The sequence below is a fragment of the Oncorhynchus masou genome, chromosome 2 (assembly GCF_036934945.1).
Source record: "Oncorhynchus masou masou isolate Uvic2021 chromosome 2, UVic_Omas_1.1, whole genome shotgun sequence".
Classification (NCBI taxonomy): Eukaryota; Metazoa; Chordata; class Actinopteri; order Salmoniformes; family Salmonidae; genus Oncorhynchus; species Oncorhynchus masou.
Window position 1 is genome coordinate 8,747,561 of NC_088213.1, and position 20,000 is coordinate 8,767,560.

A 20,000-nucleotide genomic window follows, 5' to 3' on the forward strand; every position below is an offset into this window, starting at 1 on the left:
ATTGCTAACTGTGTTAGACAGTTAGTTTGATTGCTAACTGTGTTAGACAGAGTGACCGCCCTGGACCATGACCGCCCTGGACCCTGGACCATGACCCCCTGGACCCTGATTGCCCTGGACCATGACTGCCCTGGACCCTGACTGCCCTGGACCCTGGACCATGACTGCCCTGGACCCTGACTGCCCTGGACCATGACTGCCCTGGACCCTGGACCATGACTGCCCTGGACCCTGGACCCTGACTGCCCTGGACCCTGACTGCCCTGAACCCTGACTGCCCTGGACCCTGGACCCTGACCCCCTGGACCATGACTGCCCTGGACCCTGACCACTGCCCTGGACCCTGACACCCTGACTGCCCTGGACCCTGACCCCCTGGACCATGACTGCCCTGGACCCTGACCCCTGGACCCTGACCCTGACCCTGACCCCTGGACCCCCCCCTGGACCATGACTGCCCTGACCCTAACCCCCTGGACCATGACTGCCCTGGACCCTGACCCCCTGGACCCTGACCCCTGACCCTGACCCCTGGACCCTGACCACCCTGGACCCTGAACCCTGACCACCCTGGACCATGACCCCCTGGACCCTGGACCATGACCCCTGACCCTGACCCCTGGACCCTGGACCATGACCCCCTGGACCCTGACCCCCTGGACCCTGACTGCCCTGGACCCTGACCCTGACCCCCTGGACCCTGGACCACTGCCCTGGACCCTGACCCCCCCCTGGACCCTGACCCCTGGACCCTGACCCCTGGACCCTGACCACCCTGGACCCTAACCCCTGGACCCTGGACCCTGACCCCCTGGACCCTGACCCCTGGACCCTGACCACCCTGGACCCTGACCCCCTGGACCCTGACCACCCTGGACCCTGACCCCCCTGGACCCTGACCCCCTGGACCCTGACCCCCTGGACCCTGACCCCCTGGACCATGACCACCCTGGACCCTGGACCCTGACTGCCCTGGACCCTGATCACCCTGGACGCTGGACCCTGACCACCCTGGACGCTGGACCATGACCACCCTGGACTCCCTGGACCGCCCTGACTTTATTAACAGGTGTCCCTTGTTAAAGTTAATTTGTGAAATTTCTTTACTTATGAATGCGTCTGAGCCAATCAGTTGTGTTGTGACAAGTTGGGGTGGTATACAGAAGATGTCCTTATTTGGTAAAAGACCAAGTCCATTTATGGCAAGAACAGCTCAAATAAGCAAAGAGAAACAACAGTCCATCATTACTTTAAGACATGAAGGTCAGTCAATCCGGAAAAATGTCAAGAACTTTGAACGTTTCTTCAAGTGCAGTCGCAAAAACCATCAAGCACTATGATGAAACTGGCTCTCATGAGGACCGCCACAGGAAAGGAAGACCCTAGAGTTACCTCTGCTGCAGAGGATACATTTATTAGAGTTACCTGTCTCTCGTGAGGACCGCCACAGGAAAGGAAGACCCTAGAGTTACCTCTGCTGCAGAGGATACATTTATTAGAGTTACCTGTCTCTCGTGAGGACCGCCACAGGAAAGGAAGACCTAGAGTTACCTCTGCTGCAGAGGATACATTTATTAGAGTTACCTGTCTCTCGTGAGGACCGCCACAGGAAAGGAAGACCCTAGAGTTACCTCTGCTGCAGAGGATACATTTATTAGAGTTACCTGTCTCTCGTGAGGACCGCCACAGGAAAGGAAGACCTAGAGTTACCTCTGCTGCAGAGGATACATTTATTAGAGTTACCTGTCTCTCGTGAGGACCGCCACAGGAAAGGAAGACCCCAGAGTTACCTCTGCTGCAGAGGATACATTTATTAGAGTTACCTGCACCTCAGAATGCAGACCAAATAAATGCTTCACATAGTTCAAGTAACAGACACATCTCAACATCAACTGTTCAGAGGAGACTGATTTTATATTTTTGGTTCCAACCGTTGTGTATTTGTGAGACACAGAGTAGGTGAACGGAAGATCTCCGCATGTGGGTTCCCACTGTGAAGCACGGAGGAGGAGGAGGTGTGATGGTTCTTTGCTGGTGACACTGTCTGTAATTCATTTAGAATTCAAGGCACACTTAACCAGCATGGCTACCACCGCATTCTGCAGGGATACGCCATCACAACTGGTCTGCGCTTAGTGGGACTATCATTTGTTTTTCAACAGGGCAATGACCCAACACACCTCCAGGCTGTGTAAGGGCTATTTGAAAACCCTTGAATGAGTAGGTGTGTCCAAACTTTTGATTGGTACTGTAGTTTGATTGCTAACTGTGTTAGTCAGAGTTATAGTTTGATTGCTAACTGTGTTAGTCAGAGTTATAGTTTGATTGCTAACTGTGTTAGTCAGAGTTATAGTTTGATTGCTAACTGTGTTAGTCAGAGTTATAGTTTGATTGCTAACTGTGTTAGTCAGAGTTATAGTTTGATTGCTAACTAGTTAGACTGCAGAATGACCTCCTATGATATTCCTTAAAGGGCCTGTGTGATAGAGTAGAATGGCTGTGCATTCCACACCATCGTGAGAAAGATGGAACCAGACCGTAAGATTCTCTCTCCATGCTAATCTGTCTGTGGCCAGGTGGCTACTCTAGGCTAGGCTACGCTAGCAGGCGAAAATACGAGGCTAGGCCAGGAGGCTACACTAGCCTATGATATGCTAGCAGGCTACACTAGGAGGCTAGCCTATGATATGCTAGCAGGCTACACTAGGAGGCTAGGCTATGCTATGCTAGCAGGCTAAAGTGCATGGACTTCTACATTAGGAAGCTAGGCCAGGAGGCTACGCTAGCCTATGATATGCAAACAGGCTACACTAGGAGGCTAGGCTAGGCTATGCTAGCAGGCTAAAGTGCATGGAAGGCTACATTAGGAAGCTAGGACAGCAGGCTACACTAACTCTCTTCAACCTGCATCACAGTTGGCTAACTTTTAGCCGGAAGGCTCCACTGGAAGGCTAGGCTAGGCTACGTTATAAGGCTACGTTAGGCCACACAGGCTAGACAATGACTCCCTTCAACTCTTCTGCATGCTGTTAGCTAACTGTTGGCTGTTTTTAGAGTTAAGCGTGATGCAGAATGATATCTAAAAACAGACAGATTTGTATTTTCTAGATTGTTCCATGACTGGACACAGCTACACCTACTGTATTGGCTGTAATACTCTGATCTAAGCCATGAACGGGTTCCTGCTGCCAACATGTTTAACCACAGAGCCTATCTAACCTGGACTTTAGTGTTCTTTTTCATCCCCTCTTTTCTCTTTTCTTGTTCTGTCCTTCATCTCACCCCGTCCTCCTCCAGCGCGCCAGCGGCTTGTTGATGCTGTTGACGAACTTGTTGACGTGCTCAAAGTGTTTTGTCATCTCTGTGGCGAGCACCATGTCTATGATGGCCTGACGCAGGGTACGGTACTCATTCCTACAGAGAGAGAGAGAGACAGCGAGAAGGAGAGGGGGGAGGAGAAAGAGAGAAGAACAGAGAGAGAGGGAGGAGAGGAGAGAGAGAGAGGGGGAGGAGAAAGAGAGAGAGAGGGGGAGAGAGAGAGAGGGGGAGGGGAGAAAGAGAGAGAAAGAGAGAAGAAACAGCGAGAGGGAGGAGAGGGGGAGGGGGAGGAGAAAGAGAGAAGAACAGAGAGAGAGGGAGGAGAGGAGGAGAGGGGGGAGGAGGAGAGAGAGAGAGGGGGAGGAGAAGAGAGAGAGAGAGGGAGGAGAAGAAAGAGAGAGAAAGAGAGAGAGAGACATTGGGAGGGAGGAGAGGGGGAGGAGAAAGAGAGAGAGAGAGCGAGAGAAGAACAGAGATTGGGGAGGGAGGAGGAGAGGGGGGAGGAGAAAGAGAGAGAGAGAGAAGACAGAGAGAGAGAGAGAGAGAGAGAGAGAGAGAGAGAGACAGAGACAGAGAGAGAGAGAGAGAGAGAGAGAGAGAGAAAGAGAGAGAGACAGAGAGAGAGAGAGAGAGAGACAGAGACAGAGAGAGAGAGAGAGAGAGAGAGAGAGAAAGAAGCAGTGGAGGAGAGAGAGGAAAGGGGGGATAGGGAGAAGAACACAGAGGGAGACACGTTCACACAAAAAAGCATTGGTAAATAAATGTGCTGAAAGCCCCTCTGGACAGTTCTAGCCTCCTGACTGTAGTGACAGAGGAGAGGAATGAATGGAGTGATTGTGTACCTTCCCCCATCCGAGGGAGAGCATGGCATGAGACACACTGCTCTGGGACTCAAATCACACGACTGCCCTGCCTCACTGTCTCTCTCACACACACGGACAGACAGACAGACAGACAGACAGACAGACAGACAGACAGACAGACAGACAGACAGACAGACCAAACAGCCTCCCAGAAAACCCACAGACAGCCGTACCTCTCCATGTTCTTGAAGATGTTACACTTGTCGTCCCGTGTGGTGATCTGGAAGGCAAGGGCAGCGTGGTGGCTCTCTAGCACGGCCGTGTCGTTGTACAAGATGGCCAGCTCACTTCCTGCGTTACACAGGAAGCTGTTGGTGCGTCCCGGGTGATCCACGTCGTGTACCGTGGCTGCTATCAAAGCCGCCACCTCATCAATCTGCTCCAGACTTTGCTGTTCGGGAAAGAAGAGGAGTGTTTTCTTCACATTTAATATTAATGGAGCAGTTAGCGACAGGGGGATTCCAGCTAGCGACCGTTTGGTTACAGGCCCAATGATCTAACGGCTCGATTATGTTCATACTATTTATACCACCAAATTACCCTTACCATTGTCATTTTTAGTAGGTGAACCCTGCAGGAACTGAACCCACGACCTTGGTGTTGCTAGTGATCTTACTAACTGAACCCACGACCTTGGTGATCTTACTAACTGAACCCACGACCTTGGTGTTGCTAGTGACGGGATCTTACTAACTGAACCCACGACCTTGGTGTTGCTAGGGACGGGATCTTACTAACTGAACCCACGACCTTGGTGTTGCTAGGGACGGGATCTTACTAACTGAACCCACGACCTTGGTGTTGCTAGTTGCGTGACGTGATCTTACTAACTGAACCCACGACCTTGGTGTTGCTAGTGACGGATCTTACTAACTGAACCCACCATCTTGGTGTTGCTAGTGACGCTTACTAACTGAACCCACGACCTTGATCCCACGACCTTGGTGTTGCTAGGACGGGATTACTAACTGAACCCACGACCTTGGTGTTGCTGGGACGGATCTTACTAACTGAACCCACGACCTTGGTGTTGCTAGGGACGGATCTTACTAACTGAACCCACGACCTTGGTGTTGCTAGTGACGTGATCTTACTAACTGAACCCACCATCTTGGTGTTGCTAGTGACGGGATCTTACTAACTGAACCCACGACCTTGGTGTTGCTAGGGACGGGATCTTACTATTTGTGTTGTGTCATGTTGTTTTAAGGGCTTTCTTAATTAATCATGTATTTGTGTTGTGTCATGTTGTCTTAGGGGCTTTCTTAATCATGTATTTGTGTTGTGTCATGTTGTTTTAATTTCTTAAACATTATGTGTTGTGTCATGTTGTTTTAGGGCTTTCTTAATCATGTATTTGTGTTGTGTCATGTTGTTTTAGGGGCTTTCTTAATCATGTATTTGTGTTGTGTCATGTTGTTTTAGGGGCTTTCTTAAACATGTATTTGTGTTGTGTCATGTTGTTTTAGGGGCTTTCTTAAACATGTATTTGTGTTGTGTCATGTTGTTTTAGGGGCTTTCATCCAACCCAGCCACACCAATGTGTCGGAGGAAACACCGTGCACCTGGCTACCTTGGTCAGCGGTCGGCCCCCACAGGAGTCGCTGGTGCGCGATGAGACAAGGATATCCCCACCGGCAAACACACCGTCAGGTATGCACGCACATAGCCACGGGAAGTAGTTTGGGGGTATGGGTGCTGCAAATCTTTTAGCATTTTTTTTGCAGAATTTATGGGGGGGTCCTTGAAGACGTATATAATACAGAACTAGTAAAGGCCCAGTGCACTACACACACACACAGGTCCAGACACACACACTCCTAACATGATTAGTCTAGATGACTCTAGTGACATGTAGTTCCATGTTAGAGAGTAAAGGAATCAAAGGCGTTAGGATTGTGACTGCCACTGGGCACAGACAGCAGGTCAACGTCTAGTTTGGATTTACATTTGGGTGAGTTGTCAATTTATGTGAAATCAAAGTGAAATCAACAAAAAATGTCACAATGTCAATGGATTTAGGTTGCAAATTGGGTTAAAAAAAATGAAATAAAATGAAAAACCCTTATGTTGATGACCTTTTGTGAATCCGAACAGTTTGCAACGTTAATTCAATATCATCACATTACATTTTTGTTGTTGAAATGAGGTGGAATCACCATTTATTCAAGCAGTTTTTGCCCAGTGGGTTGATTCCAGGAATGTTCTAACTGGAATGTTTGGAAAACTTGGACATTTTGGGGAAGCTACCGGCATCGTGCAACTCTAATTAGGATTTGGATTAAGCCATGCTTGTGATTGAGGAATGTCAGCCCAGGATTGACTCATTGCTGTGTGCTTATTTCATTTCAATGGGTGTTACAAATGTTTTACTTCTGCTGTCTCTGAACAGGTCATACAGATTTACCTGTATAAATGAGGGGCAAACACAAACATACAAACAAACCAAAGTAGACAAAAACAAACAAGTCAAAACAAGACAAAACAAACAAGACCAAACAAACAAGACAAAAACAAACAAGTCAAAACAAGACAAAACAAACAAGACCAAACAAACAAGACAAAAACAAACAAGTCAAAACAAGACAAAACAAACAAGACAAAACTGTCTGACCCAGTGGCGGCCATCTTGGACGGCCATCTTACCTTGACCCTCTCCTTGCAGAGGAAGTATGCGGTAGCGTGCAGGACATCGGCAGCATGCGAGGAGTTGTGGTAGGAGTTGGTGGAGTGGTAGTTAGCCTCGATCCCCTGCAGCCAGGAGCGGAGAGTGGCCTCGGGACAGCTCAGGAACTCACACACCCCGAACCGAGAGAAGATCTTCAGGCCCAGATAGGTCAGAGGCCTGGGAGGAGACAATTACCAGACAACATGAAGGTTCGGACGAACAGAATTCAATCCCTCTGAGTTAAGTACAGTACACTGTGTAACCTCATCTCTTCTGCCATAAACCCAGCTTCCCAATACAATCCCTCTGACACTCAACAGGTCATTTATAGTGCACTATTTTTCACCGGGGGCCCATATGGGTGATCCCCCCCCCACCCCCCAAAAAAAACACGATTTGGGTGGTTTTCACGTAATGTAGAATGGTCCTTTGAAGGAAGGATTGTTGACATATATTTGATATTTGCATCTTAAAGACATGTTCAGGTCATTTGTCAACTAAGAAAGACTATATTGTTTTTAAACCTGCCACTTTGGGCTGGATGTGTCAACGTGTAGTTCATGCAGGCATCATCTATGAGCAGAATTCATCTTCCCTCAATTAGCCACAAAATACATAGATGAAAACGACTGCTTCTTTTAGCTATATTTGTATTTATTATGGATCCCCATTACTCTTCCTTGGGTCCAGCAGAATTAAGGCAGTTCTACCATTTAAAAACCATTACAATAGAATTCCAGAATTCACAACATACTGTGTGTGTGTCCATAGTCCACTACCACATATCTACAGAGACAAATCCATGTGTACGTGTGTGTTATCATGTGTGTGGGTGTACATGTGTCTGTGCCTGTGTGTGTGTCCATAGTCCACTACCACATATCTACAGAGACAAATCCATGTGTACGTTTGTGTATAGTGTGTCTTTTATCATGTGTGTGTGTGTGTGCATGTGTCTGTGCCTGTGTGTGTCTCTTCACAGTCCACTACCACATATCTACAGAGACAAATCCATGTGTACGTGTGTGTATAGTGTGTATGTTATCATGTGTGTGTGTCTGCATGTGTCTGTACCCCAGTGTGTGTGTGTGTGTGTGTGTGTGTGTGTGTGTGTGTGTGTGTGTGTGTGTGTGTGTGTGGGGGTGTGTGTGTCTTCACATTCCCCGCTGTTCCATAAGGTGTATATTTATCTGTTTTCTAAATGATTTTACTGCTGCATCAGTTACCTGATGTGGAATAGAGTTCCATGTAGTCATGGCTCTATGTCGAACTGTGGAATAGAGTTCCATGTAGTCATGGCTCTATGTAGTACTGTGGAATAGAGGTCCATGTAGTCATGGCTCTATGTAGTACTGTGGAATAGAGTTCCATGTGGTCATGGCTCTATGTAGTACTGTGGAATAGAGTTCCATATAGTCATGGCTCTATGTAGTACTGTGGAATAGAGTTCCATGTAGTCATGGCTCTATGTAGTACTGTGGAATAGAGTTCCATGTAGGCTCTATGTAGCTGTGGAATAGAGTTCCATGTAGTCATGGCTCTATGTAGTACTGTGGAATAGAGTTCCATGTAGTCATGGCTCTATGTAGGACTGTGGAATAGAGTTCCATGTAGTCATGGCTCTATGTAGGACTGTGGAATAGAGTTCCATGTAGTCATGGCTCTATGTAGGACTGTGGAATAGAGTTCCATGTAGTCATGGCTCTATGTGGCTCTATGTAGGACTGTGGAATAGAGTTCCATGTAGTCACGGCTCTATGTAGGACTGTGGAATAGAGTTCCATGTAGTCATGGCTCTATGTAGTACTGTGTGCCTCCCCTAGTCTGTTCTGGACTTGGGGACTGTGAAGAGACCTCTGCTGGCATGTCTTGTGGGGGTATGTATGGGTGTCCGAGCTGTGTGCCAGTAGATCAAACAGACAGCTCGGTACCTTCAGCTTGTCAACGCCTCTGACAAAAACAAGTAATGAGGAAGTCAATCTCTCTTCCACTTTGAGTCATGAGAGATTGACATGCATATTATTAACGATAGCTCTCTGTGTACCTTTAAGGGCCAGCTGTGCTGCCCTGTTCTGAGCCAATTGTTATTTCCCAAGTCCCTCTTTGAGGCACCTGACCACATGACTGGACAGTAGTCCAGGTGAGACAAAACCTTGTTGACAGTGTTGTTAAGAAGGCAGAGCATTGCTTTGGACAGACTTCTCCCCATCTTATCTACTGTTGTATCAATATGTTTTGACCATGACAGTTTACAATCCAGGGTTACTCCAAGCAGTTTAGTCACCTCAACTTGCTCAATTTCCACATTATTCATTTACGAGATGTAGTTGAGGTTTAGGGTTTAGTGAATGATTTGTCCCAAATACAATGCTTTTAGTTTTGGTAATATTTAGGACTAACTTATTCCTTGCTACCCATTCCCGAAACTAACTGCAGCTCTTTGTTGAGTGTTGCAGTCATTTCAGTCACTGTAGTAGCTGACGTATATAGTGTTGAGTCATCCGCATACATAGACACACTGGCTTTACTCAAAGTCAGTGGCATGTCGTTAGTAAAGATGGAACAAAAATCAACGGGCCTAAACTGCTACCCTGGGGAATTCCTGCTTCTACCTGGATTACATTGGAGAGGCTTCCGTTAAAGAACACCCTCTGTGTTCTGTTCGACAAGTAACTCTTTATCCACATTATAGCCGGGGCTGTAAAGCCAGAACACATACGTTTTTCCGGCAGTAGATCAATAATGTCCAAAGCTATAAAGAAGTCTAACAAGACAGCCCCTACAAGCTGTACTGCGCCATTTTCCCTACATTTCCCCCCACGTGGGTCAGCCTCCTAGCAATTTGAGTTCCAACCAATGAGCCTTCAGCCCCTTGCATTTGAGATTACAAGAGAATCTTTTTAAAGCATAATTGAGAAATAATTTATTCATGTTTTAATATTTGTGAAATTTTGCTTTAAAACTGTTGTTACAAAATAGCATGTAAAGCCCCGCTTGAATACTAAAAATATAAACATGAATATTGATTTTTTTTTTTTATTTGACAAATGTTTCAATATATTGTTGAACAAGAACATAATATACTCTTATCAATGTTCTAGAGTGGGATCTCTGCTACTTTCAGAGATGATTTGTAAGCACTACCCACATCTGTTGTTCTGCCCCTGAACAGGCAGTTGACCCTCTGTTCCCAGGCAGTCATTGAAAATAAGAATTTGTTCTTAACTGACTTGCCTGGTTAAATAAAGGTAAAATAAAAAAATAAAGAGTGAATGTGAAAATGGATTCAAAATGGTCGCCCTCTGCTGGTGATTTGCAGGATGTGCAATGATTACAAGTAAAAGGAGGGCTGTGATTGCTTACATTGCCGACTATGCCAATTTCTATGTATAAAATGGGCCATAACTTTAAAACTAGCAGAGATTCCACTTTGGAACATTGATATGCCCGTATAGTATTATTATATTCAACAATATATTGAAACATTTGGCAAAATTAAAAACATATTCATGTTTATATTTTTCCATATTCATAAATTCATGTAAGAAACATAAAATTGCTATTGAAATGAAAATACTTTTCTTTGTAGCATCTATAGATGAAACATAATGGAGTCTTAAAGGAGGCCTGGGTTAAGCCAAAAAATGTCACAAATATTCCAAACTTCAATTCATTATTTCTCAAATATGCTTTTAGGCACATAGATACATAGGAACTAAATGGATAGAATGTAGTGAAAATCTCCTAAATCATGGTCTTTTTTTGTGTGCCCTGGTTTCGTGAGGAATCACCCATACGCCTCTGGTTGAAAGTAGTGCACTATATAGGGAATATGGTCCCATTTAGGACGCAGACATTAGCTTCACAGCCGGTGTACAGTACTGAAACAGATGGAAGTCTGTATCTCTGTGGCTTCTGGACCTCTCTAAACCAAACCACAGTAGAGATGAAGGAGAAAGTCTTTATGATCGGACTCATTGCTTTCGATTCCACCTCCTGGGACACCGTTTTCCTCAGTTATTTTTGATAAAGCTGGCTGAAGTGAATATTTATAAAAGTGTTACTACAGCATTATAACAGTGTTATTACAGTGTTATAACCTCCCCTCACCGTTTCAGACAGGCCGTCTCCAGGTTGAACGTGTTATTACAACATTAGAGTGTTATTACAGTGTTATAACCTCCCCTCACCGTTTCAGACAGGCCGTCTCCAGGTTGAACGTGTTATTACAACATTAGAGTGTTATTACAGTGTTATAACCTCCCCTCACCGTTTCAGACAGGCCGTCTCCAGGTTGAACGTGTTATTACAACATTAGAGTGTTATTACAGTGTTATAACCTCCCCTCACCGTTTCAGACAGGCCGTCTCCAGGTTGAACGTGTTATTACAACATTAGAGTGTTATTACAGTGTTATAACCTCCTCACCGTTTCAGACAGGCCGTCTCCAGGTTGAACGTGTTATTACAACATTAGAGTGTTATTACAGTGTTATAACCTCCCCTCACCGTTTCAGACAGGCCGTCTCCAGGTTGAATGTGTTATTACAACATTAGAGTGTTATTACAGTGTTATAACCTCCTCACCGTTTCAGACAGGCCGTCTCAGGTTGAACGTGTTATTACAACATTAGAGTGTTATTACAGTGTTATAACCTCCCCTCACCGTTTCAGACAGGCCGTCTCCAGGTTGAACGTGTTATTACAACATTAGAGTGTTATTACAGTGTTATAACCTCCCCTCACCGTTTCAGACAGGCCGTCTCCAGGTTGAAGATGTCAAAGTCCCAGGAGTCTTCATTCTCCATTGTCTGGGCAACGTGAGGAGGGATGTCATTCAACGACAGGGGCATGGCTAGGTGACTTGGGAGGTGGGGCTCTGAGAGGGGGACGGTGCGGGGGGTGAGGAGAGGGGGAGATGTTGGGGGGAGAGAGAGAGAGGCAAATCAAAACGGCGCTTTACGTGATCAACATCATTATCGTAGTCATCATCTTCATCACCAGGAGAGCCTGTACTGTACTGTACTGTACGTACGTTTCACAGCAAAGATGTATTCGTTTCCTGATAATCTGCGCAAGCCATCCTGTGAAAGAATGAGAGAGATAGAGAGAGAGAGAGAGAGAATATGAGAGAGAGAGAGAGAGATAAAGAGAGAGAGAGAGAGAATATGACAGAGAGAGAGAGAGAGAGAGATAAAGAGAGAGAGAGAGAGAATATGACAGAGAGAGAGAGAGAGAATATGACAGAGAGAGAGAGAATATGACAGAGAGATAAAGAGAGAGAGAGAGATAAAGAGAGAGAGAGATAAAGAGAAAGAGAGAGACAGAGAGAGAAAGAGAGAGAGAGATAAAGAGAGAGAGAGAGAGGAGAGAAAAGAGAGAGAGAGACAGAGAGAGAAAGAGAGAGAATATGAGAGAGAGGGAGAGAGAGAATATGACAGAGAGAGAGAGAGAATATGAGAGAGAGAGAGAGAATATGAGAGAGAGGGAGAGAGATAAAGAGAGAGAGAGAATATGAGAGAGAGGGAGAGAGAGAGAGAATATGACAGAGAGAGAGAGAGAATATGAGAGAGAGAGAGAGAGAGAGAGAGAGAGAATATGACAGAGAGAGAGCATATGACAGAGAGAGAAAGAGAGAGAGAGAGAATATGACAGAGAGAGAGAGAGAGAGAGAGAATATGAGAGAGAGGGAGAGAGAGAGAGAATATGACAGAGAGAGAGAGAATATGACAGAGAGAGAAAGAGAGAGAGAGAGAGAGAAAGAGAGAGAGAGAATATGACAGAGAGAGAGAGAGAGAGAGAGAATATGAGAGAGAGGGAGAGAGATAGAAAGAGAGAGAAAGCGAGAGAGAATGAGAGAGAGAGAGAGAGAGAGAGAGAGAGAATATGAGAGAGAGAGAGAGTGAGAGAGAGAGAGAGAAAGAGAGAGAGAGAAAGAGACAGAGAGAGAGAAAGAGAGAGAAAGCGAGAGAGAATGAGAGAGAGAGAGAGAGAGAGAGAGAGAGAGAGAGAGAGAGAGAGAGAGAGAGAGAGAGAGAAAGAGAGAGAGAAAGCGAGAGAATGAGAGAGAGAGCGAGAGAGAGAATGAGAGAGAGAGAGAATGAGAGAGAGAGAGAAAGAGAGAGAGAGACAGAGAGAGAGAATAATAATTATATCAGTCCATAGTTTCAGACACTGTCAAATCAAATGAATGTCATGAAACTACTCCGCCCAATCCATAACCATGTACACCTTTAATAGACTACAGCTCAGCATTCAACACCATAGTACCCTCCAAGCTCATCATCAAGCTGGAGGCCCTGGGTCTCAACCCCGCCCTGTGCAATTGGGTCCTGGACTTTCTGATGGGCCGGCCCCAGGTGGTGAAGGTAGGAAACAACATCTCCACTTCGCTGACCATCAAAACTGGGGCCCCACAAGGGTGCGTGCTCTGCCCCCTCCTGTACTCCCTGTTCACCTGACTGCGTGGCCATGCACGCCTCCAACTCAATCATCAAGTTTGCAGAAGACACAACAGTAGTGGGCTTGATTCCCAACAACGGCGAGACGGCCTACAGGGAGGAGGTGAGGGCACTCGGAGTGTGGTGTCAGGAAAACAACCTGAGGGAGCACCCACCTATCTACATCGAAGGAACAGTAGTGGAGAAGGTGGAAAGTTCCTCGGCGTACACATCACAGACAAACTGAAATGGTCCACCCACACTGACAGTGTGGTGAAGGCGCAACAGAGCCTCTTCAACCTCAGGAGACTGAAGAAATGTGGCTTGTCACCTGAAACCCTGACAAACTTTTACAGATGCACAATCGAGAGCATCCTGTCAGGCTGTATCACCGCCTGGTACGGCAACTGCACCGGCCACAATCGCAAGGCTCTCCAGAGGGTGGTGTGGTCTGCACAACGCATCACCGGGGGATAACTACCTGCCCTCCAAGACACCTACAACACCCGATGTCACAGGAAGGCCAAAAAGATCAAGGACAACAAACACCCGAGCTACTGCCTGTTCACCCCGCTACCATCCAGAAGGCAAGGTCAGTATAGGTGTATCAAAGCTGGGTCCAAGAGAAATAAAAACAGCTTCTATCTCTAGGCCATCAGACTGCTAAACAGCTATCACTAACTCAGAGAGACTGCTACCTACATAGACACTCATATCAATGGCCACTTTAATAAATGGATCACTAAACAATGCCACTTTAATAATGTTTACATATCTTACACTACTCATATCATAAACTCAGCAAAAAAAAGAAACGTCCTCTCACTATCAACTGCGTTTATTTTCAGCAAACTTAACATGTGTAAATATTTGTATGAACATAACAAGATTCAACAACTGAGACACAGACATGTGACTAACAGAAATTGAATAACATAAATTAAATAATGTGTCCCTGAACAAAGGGAGGGGGGGGTCAAAATCAAAAGTAACAGTCAGTATCTGGTGTGGCCACCAGCTGCATTATGTACTGCAGTGCATCTCCTCCCCATGGACTGCACCAGATTTGCCAGTTCTTGCTGTGTGATGGTCCAGACATTTCTGGGGGGACAGGCCCTAGCCCTCACCCTCCGATCCACAGGTCCCAGACATTTCTGGGGAAAGGCCCTAGCCCTCACCTTCCGATACAACAGGTCCCAGACATTTCTGGGGGAAAGGCCCTAGCCCTCACCCTCCGATCCAACAGGTCCCAGACATTTCTGGGGGAAAGGCCCTAGCCCTCACCCTCCGATCCACAGGTCCCAGACATTTCTGGGGGAAAGGCCCTAGCCCTCACCCTCTGATACAACAGGTCCCAGACATTTCTGGGGGAAAGGCCCTAGCCCTCACCCTCTGATACAACAGGTCCCAGACATTTCTGGGGAAAGGCCTAGCCCTCACCCTCCGATCCAACAGGTCCCAGACATTTCTGGGGGAAAGGCCCTAGCCCTCACCCTCCGATCCAACAGGTCCCAGACATTTCTGGGGAAAGGCCCTAGCCCTCACCCTCTGGTCCAGCAGGTCCCAGATGTGCTCAATGGGATTGAGATCCAGGCTCTTCACTGGCCATGGCAGAACACTGACATTCCTGTCTTGCAGGAAATCACGCACAGAACGAGCAGTATGGCTTGTGGCATTGTCATGCTGGAGGGTCATGTCAGGATGAGGCTGCAGGAAGTGTACCACATGAGGGAGGAGGATGTCTTCCCTGTAACACACTGCGTTGAGATTGCCTGCAATGACAACAAGCTCAGTCCGATGATGCTGTGACATACCGGCCCATGATAGAACCTCCACCTCCAAATTGATCCCGCTCCAGAGTACAGGCCTCGGTGTAACGCGCTCATTCCTTCAACGATAAACGCGAATCCGACCATCACCCCTGGTGAGACAAAACCACGACTCGTCAGGGAAGAGCACTTTTTGCCAGTCTTGTCTGGTTCACCGACGGAGGAGTTTGTGCCCAGAGGCGACGTTGTTGCCAGTCCTGTCTGGTCCAGCGACGGAGGGGTGATGTCTTTTGTGGACCTGCCCTATAAGCCCTCAGTCCAGCTTTTCTCAGCCTGTTGCGGACAGTCTGAGCAATGACGGAGGGATTGTGCATTCCTGGTGTAACTCGGGCGATTGTTGTTGCCATCCTGTACCTGTCCCGGTGTGATGTTCAGGTGTGATGTTCGAACGGATGTACCGAACCTGTGCAGGTGTTGTTACACGTGGTCTGCCACTGCGAGGACGATCAGCTGTCCGTCCTGTCTCCCCTGTAGCGCTGTCTTGCCGACCGTCTGCAAGCTGTTAGTGACTTAACGAACCGTTCCACAGGTGCATGTTCATTCATTGTTTATGGTTCGTTGAACCAGCCTGGGAAACGGTGTTTAAACCCTTTACAATGAACATCTGTGAAGTTATTTGGATTTTTACAAATGATCTTTGAAAGACGGGGTGCTGAGAAAGGGACGTTTCTGTTGTTATGTTTATACGGTGTCTTATACCATCTACTGCACCTTGCCGCTCGTCCATCGCTCACCCATATACTGATATGTACATATTCTCATTCCATCCCTTTAGGTTTGTGTGTATCAGGTAGTTGTTGTGAAATTGTTATATCACTTGTTTGATATTAATGCGTTGTCGGAACTAGAAACACAAGCATTTCGCTACACACTACATTAACATCTGCTAACCATGTGATCAATACCATCTGCTAACCATGTGACCAATACCATCTGCTAACCATGTGACCAATACCATCTGCTAACCATGTGTATGTGACCAATACCATCTGCTAACCATGTGTATGTGACCAATGACATCTGCTAAACATGTGTATGTGACCAATGACATCTGCTAACCATGTGTATGTGACCAATGACATCTGCTAACCATGTGTATGTGACCAATGACATCTGCTAACCATGTGTATGTGACCAATGACATCTGCTAACCATGTGTATGTGACCAATGACATCTGCTAACCATGTGTATGTGACCAATACCATCTGCTAACCATGTGTATGTGACCAATGACATCTGCTAACCATGTGTATGTGACCAATGACATCTGCTAACCATGTGTATGTGACCAATGACATCTGCTAACCATGTGTATGTGACCAATGACATCTGCTAACCATGTGTATGTGACCAATAACATCTAGTAACCATGTGTATGTGACCAATAACATCTGCTAACCATGTGTATGTGACCAATGACATCTGCTAACCATGTGTATGTGACCAATAACATCTGCTAACCATTAACATCTGCATCTGTGAATGTGACCAATAGCATGTGACCTAAAAAAAATAGTGATTTGATTTAGGCGTTTCCTCATCCGTCTTCTTCCTATCACCAGACAGATGAATTACAACTAAACCCCTTGTTCCTCCACCATGATCTTGTTCCAGACTTCATTCACGATTCAGAGAAAAGCCGTCCTAACGTTGCAGCTAAGTCTGTGTGATCAAACTAACATCTGGTGTGACGTAGAAGTCCGTCACTGGCCCAGCATTTGGTTGTATTAACGCACACACATATTCATCACTCCTCCCTGCGCCATTATAAGATAAGTTAACAATGTGGGTCGACACACAAATTAACTTCTGTCTTGGTGCATGCATTTCACAGTTGTCAATGTTCATATTTGAGAGATACAATAATTATTATACTTATCAATGTTGTGGATGAGCGCATTGTTTGTTTGTTCTGTTCCTCTCTCTCCATCTCTGTAACTTCTAGGTATGCTGGAAAAGGACCCGAGCTAAGGGAATTGGGTTGGCTTTATAGTGCCTGTCCCAAATGGCTCATTAATGCATATGGGCATATTGAAAGATATTGTCAGTAGTGATGTAATGTTGGAGAATGATGACCACCATGTGTGGCCCGTACAGCGTTGTCAAAACGGACACCGGTCCAAAGGGACCATGTCTATGTGCCAACGCAAGTCAATGGATGAATCTCTCCCAAAACCCTCATGACTGTTCCTGTTGTCGTCACCCTAGCTACACTGCAGCACGTTGTGAATGGGTTCGGCCAAGGCAGCTACAGCATGTGTAGTGTGTGTGTGTGTTCCTGTTGTCGTCACCACAGCTACACTGCAGCACGTTGTGAATGGGTTTGGCCAAGGCAGCTACAGCATGTGTAGTGTGTGTGTGTGTTCCTGTTGTCGTCACCTAGCTACACTGCAGCACGTTGTGAATGGGTTTGGCCAAGGCAGCTACAGCATGTGTAGTGTGTGTGTGTTCCTGTTGTCGTCACCTAGCTACACTGCAGCACGTTGTGAATGGGTTCGGCCAAGGCAGCTACAGCATGTGTAGTGTGTGTGTGTGTTCCCATTGTCGTCACCTAGCTACACTGCAGCACGTTGTGAATGGGTTTGGCCAAGGCAGCTACAGCATGTGTAGTGTGTGTGTGTGTTCCTGTTGTCGTCACCTAGCTACACTGCAGCACGTTGTGAATGGGTTTGGCCAAGGCAGCTACAGCATGTGTAGTGTGTGTGTGTGTTCCTGTTGTCGTCACCTGGCTACACTGCAGCACGTTGTGAATGGGTTCGGCCAAGGCAGCTACAGCATGTGTAGTGTGTGTGTGTGTTCCCATTGTCGTCACCTAGCTACACTGCAGCACGTTGTGAATGGGTTTGGCCAAGGCAGCTACAGCATGTGTATGTGTGTGTGTGTTCCTGTTGTCGTCACCCTAGCTATACTGCAGCACGTTGTGAATGGGTTCGGCCAAGGCAGCTACAGCATGTGTAGTGTGTGTGTGTGTTCCTGTTGTCGTCACCTAGCTACACTGCAGCACGTTGTGAATGGGTTCGGCCAAGGCAGCTACAGCATGTGTAGTGTGTGTGTGTGTTCCTGTTGTCGTCACCTAGCTACACTGCAGCACGTTGTGAATGGGTTTGGCCAAGGCAGCTACAGCATGTGTAGTGTGTGTGTGTGTTCCTGTTGTCGTCACCTAGCTACACTGCAGCACGTTGTGAATGGGTTCGGCCAAGGCAGCTACAGCATGTGTAGTGTGTGTGTGTGTTCCCATTGTCGTCACCTAGCTACACTGCAGCACGTTGTGAATGGTTCGGCCAAGGCAGCTACAGCATGTGTAGTGTGTGTGTGTGTTCCTGTTGTCGTCACCTAGCTACACTGCAGCACGTTGTGAATGGGTTTGGCCAAGGCAGCTACAGCATGTGTAGTGTGTGTGTGTGTTCCTGTTGTCGTCACCTAGCTACACTGCAGCACGTTGTGAATGGGTTCGGCCAAGGCAGCTACAGCATGTGTAGTGTGTGTGTGTGTTCCCATTGTCGTCACCTAGCTACACTGCAGCACGTTGTGAATGGGTTTGGCCAAGGCAGCTACAGCATGTGTAGTGTGTGTGTGTGTTCCTGTTGTCGTCACCTAGCTACACTGCAGCACGTTGTGAATGGGTTCGGCCAAGGCAGCTACAGCATGTGTAGTGTGTGTGTGTTCCTGTTGTCGTCACCTAGCTACACTGCAGCACGTTGTGAATGGGTTTGGCCAAGGCAGCTACAGCATCTGTAGTGTGTGTGTGTGTTCCTGTTGTCGTCACCACAGCTCGCTATACTGCAGCACGTTGTGAATGGGTTCGGCCAAGGCAGCTACAGCATGTGTAGTGTGTGTGTGTGTTCCTGTTGTCGTCACCTAGCTACACTGCAGCACGTTGTGAATGGGTTTGGCCAAGGCAGCTACAGCATCTGTAGTGTGTGTGTGTGTTCCTGTTGTCGTCACCTAGCTACACTGCAGCACGTTGTGAATGGGTTCGGCCAAGGCAGCTACAGCATCTGTAGTGTGTGTGTGTGTTCCTGTTGTCGTCACCACAGCTCGCTATACTGCAGCACGTTGTAATGGGTTCGGCCAAGGCAGCTACAGCATGTGTAGTGTGTGTGTGTTCCTGTTGTCGTCACCTAGCTACACTGCAGCACGTTGTGAATGGGTTCGGCCAAGGCAGCTACAGCATGTGTAGTGTGTGTGTGTGTTCCTGTTGTCGTCACCTAGCTACACTGCAGCACGTTGTGAATGGGTACGGCCAAGGCAGCTACAGCATGTGTAGTGTGTGTGTGTGTTCCTGTTGTCGTCACCTAGCTACACTGCAGCACGTTGTGAATGGGTTTGGCCAAGGCAGCTACAGCATTTGTAGTGTGTGTGTGTGTGTGTGTGTGTTCCTGTTGTCGTCACCAAGCTACACTGCAGCACGTTGTGAATGGGTTCGGCCAAGGCAGCTACAGCATGTGTAGTGTGTGTGTGTGTGTTCCTGTTGTCGTCACCAAGCTACACTGCAGCACGTTGTGAATGGGTTCGGCCAAGGCAGCTACAGCATCTGTAGTGTGTGTGTGTGTGTTTACTGTCTCTCTGTGTGTGTGTATTCCTCTTGTTGTCACCACGGTTTGAGTGTGAATGACACATATTCTGACGTGAGAGAGATGAACCTCTGTGCTCTTAACTGAATAGCTCTCAGTATCTCCCAGCATGCCTGGGCTGTGGAGTTGTAGGTAACAGGCAGTACCCTCACCAAGGCTACCATAGCGTCTGCAGTGTGTACTGTCTCTGTGTGTGTGTGTGTGTGTGTGTGTGTGTGTGTGTCTGTGTGTCTGTGTGTGTGTGTCTGTGTGTGTCTGTGTGTGTCTGTCTGTGTGTGTACTGTCTCTGTGTGTATGTGTGTGTGTGT

At 47.1% G+C, this 20,000-nt stretch overlaps 1 pseudogene; it reads right to left on the reverse strand.

Annotated features, from left to right (window-relative positions):
- The window catches only part of LOC135552440 (high affinity cAMP-specific and IBMX-insensitive 3',5'-cyclic phosphodiesterase 8A-like), a 90,962-nt pseudogene that overhangs the window by 6,356 nt on the left and 64,606 nt on the right, over positions 1-20,000 (reverse strand).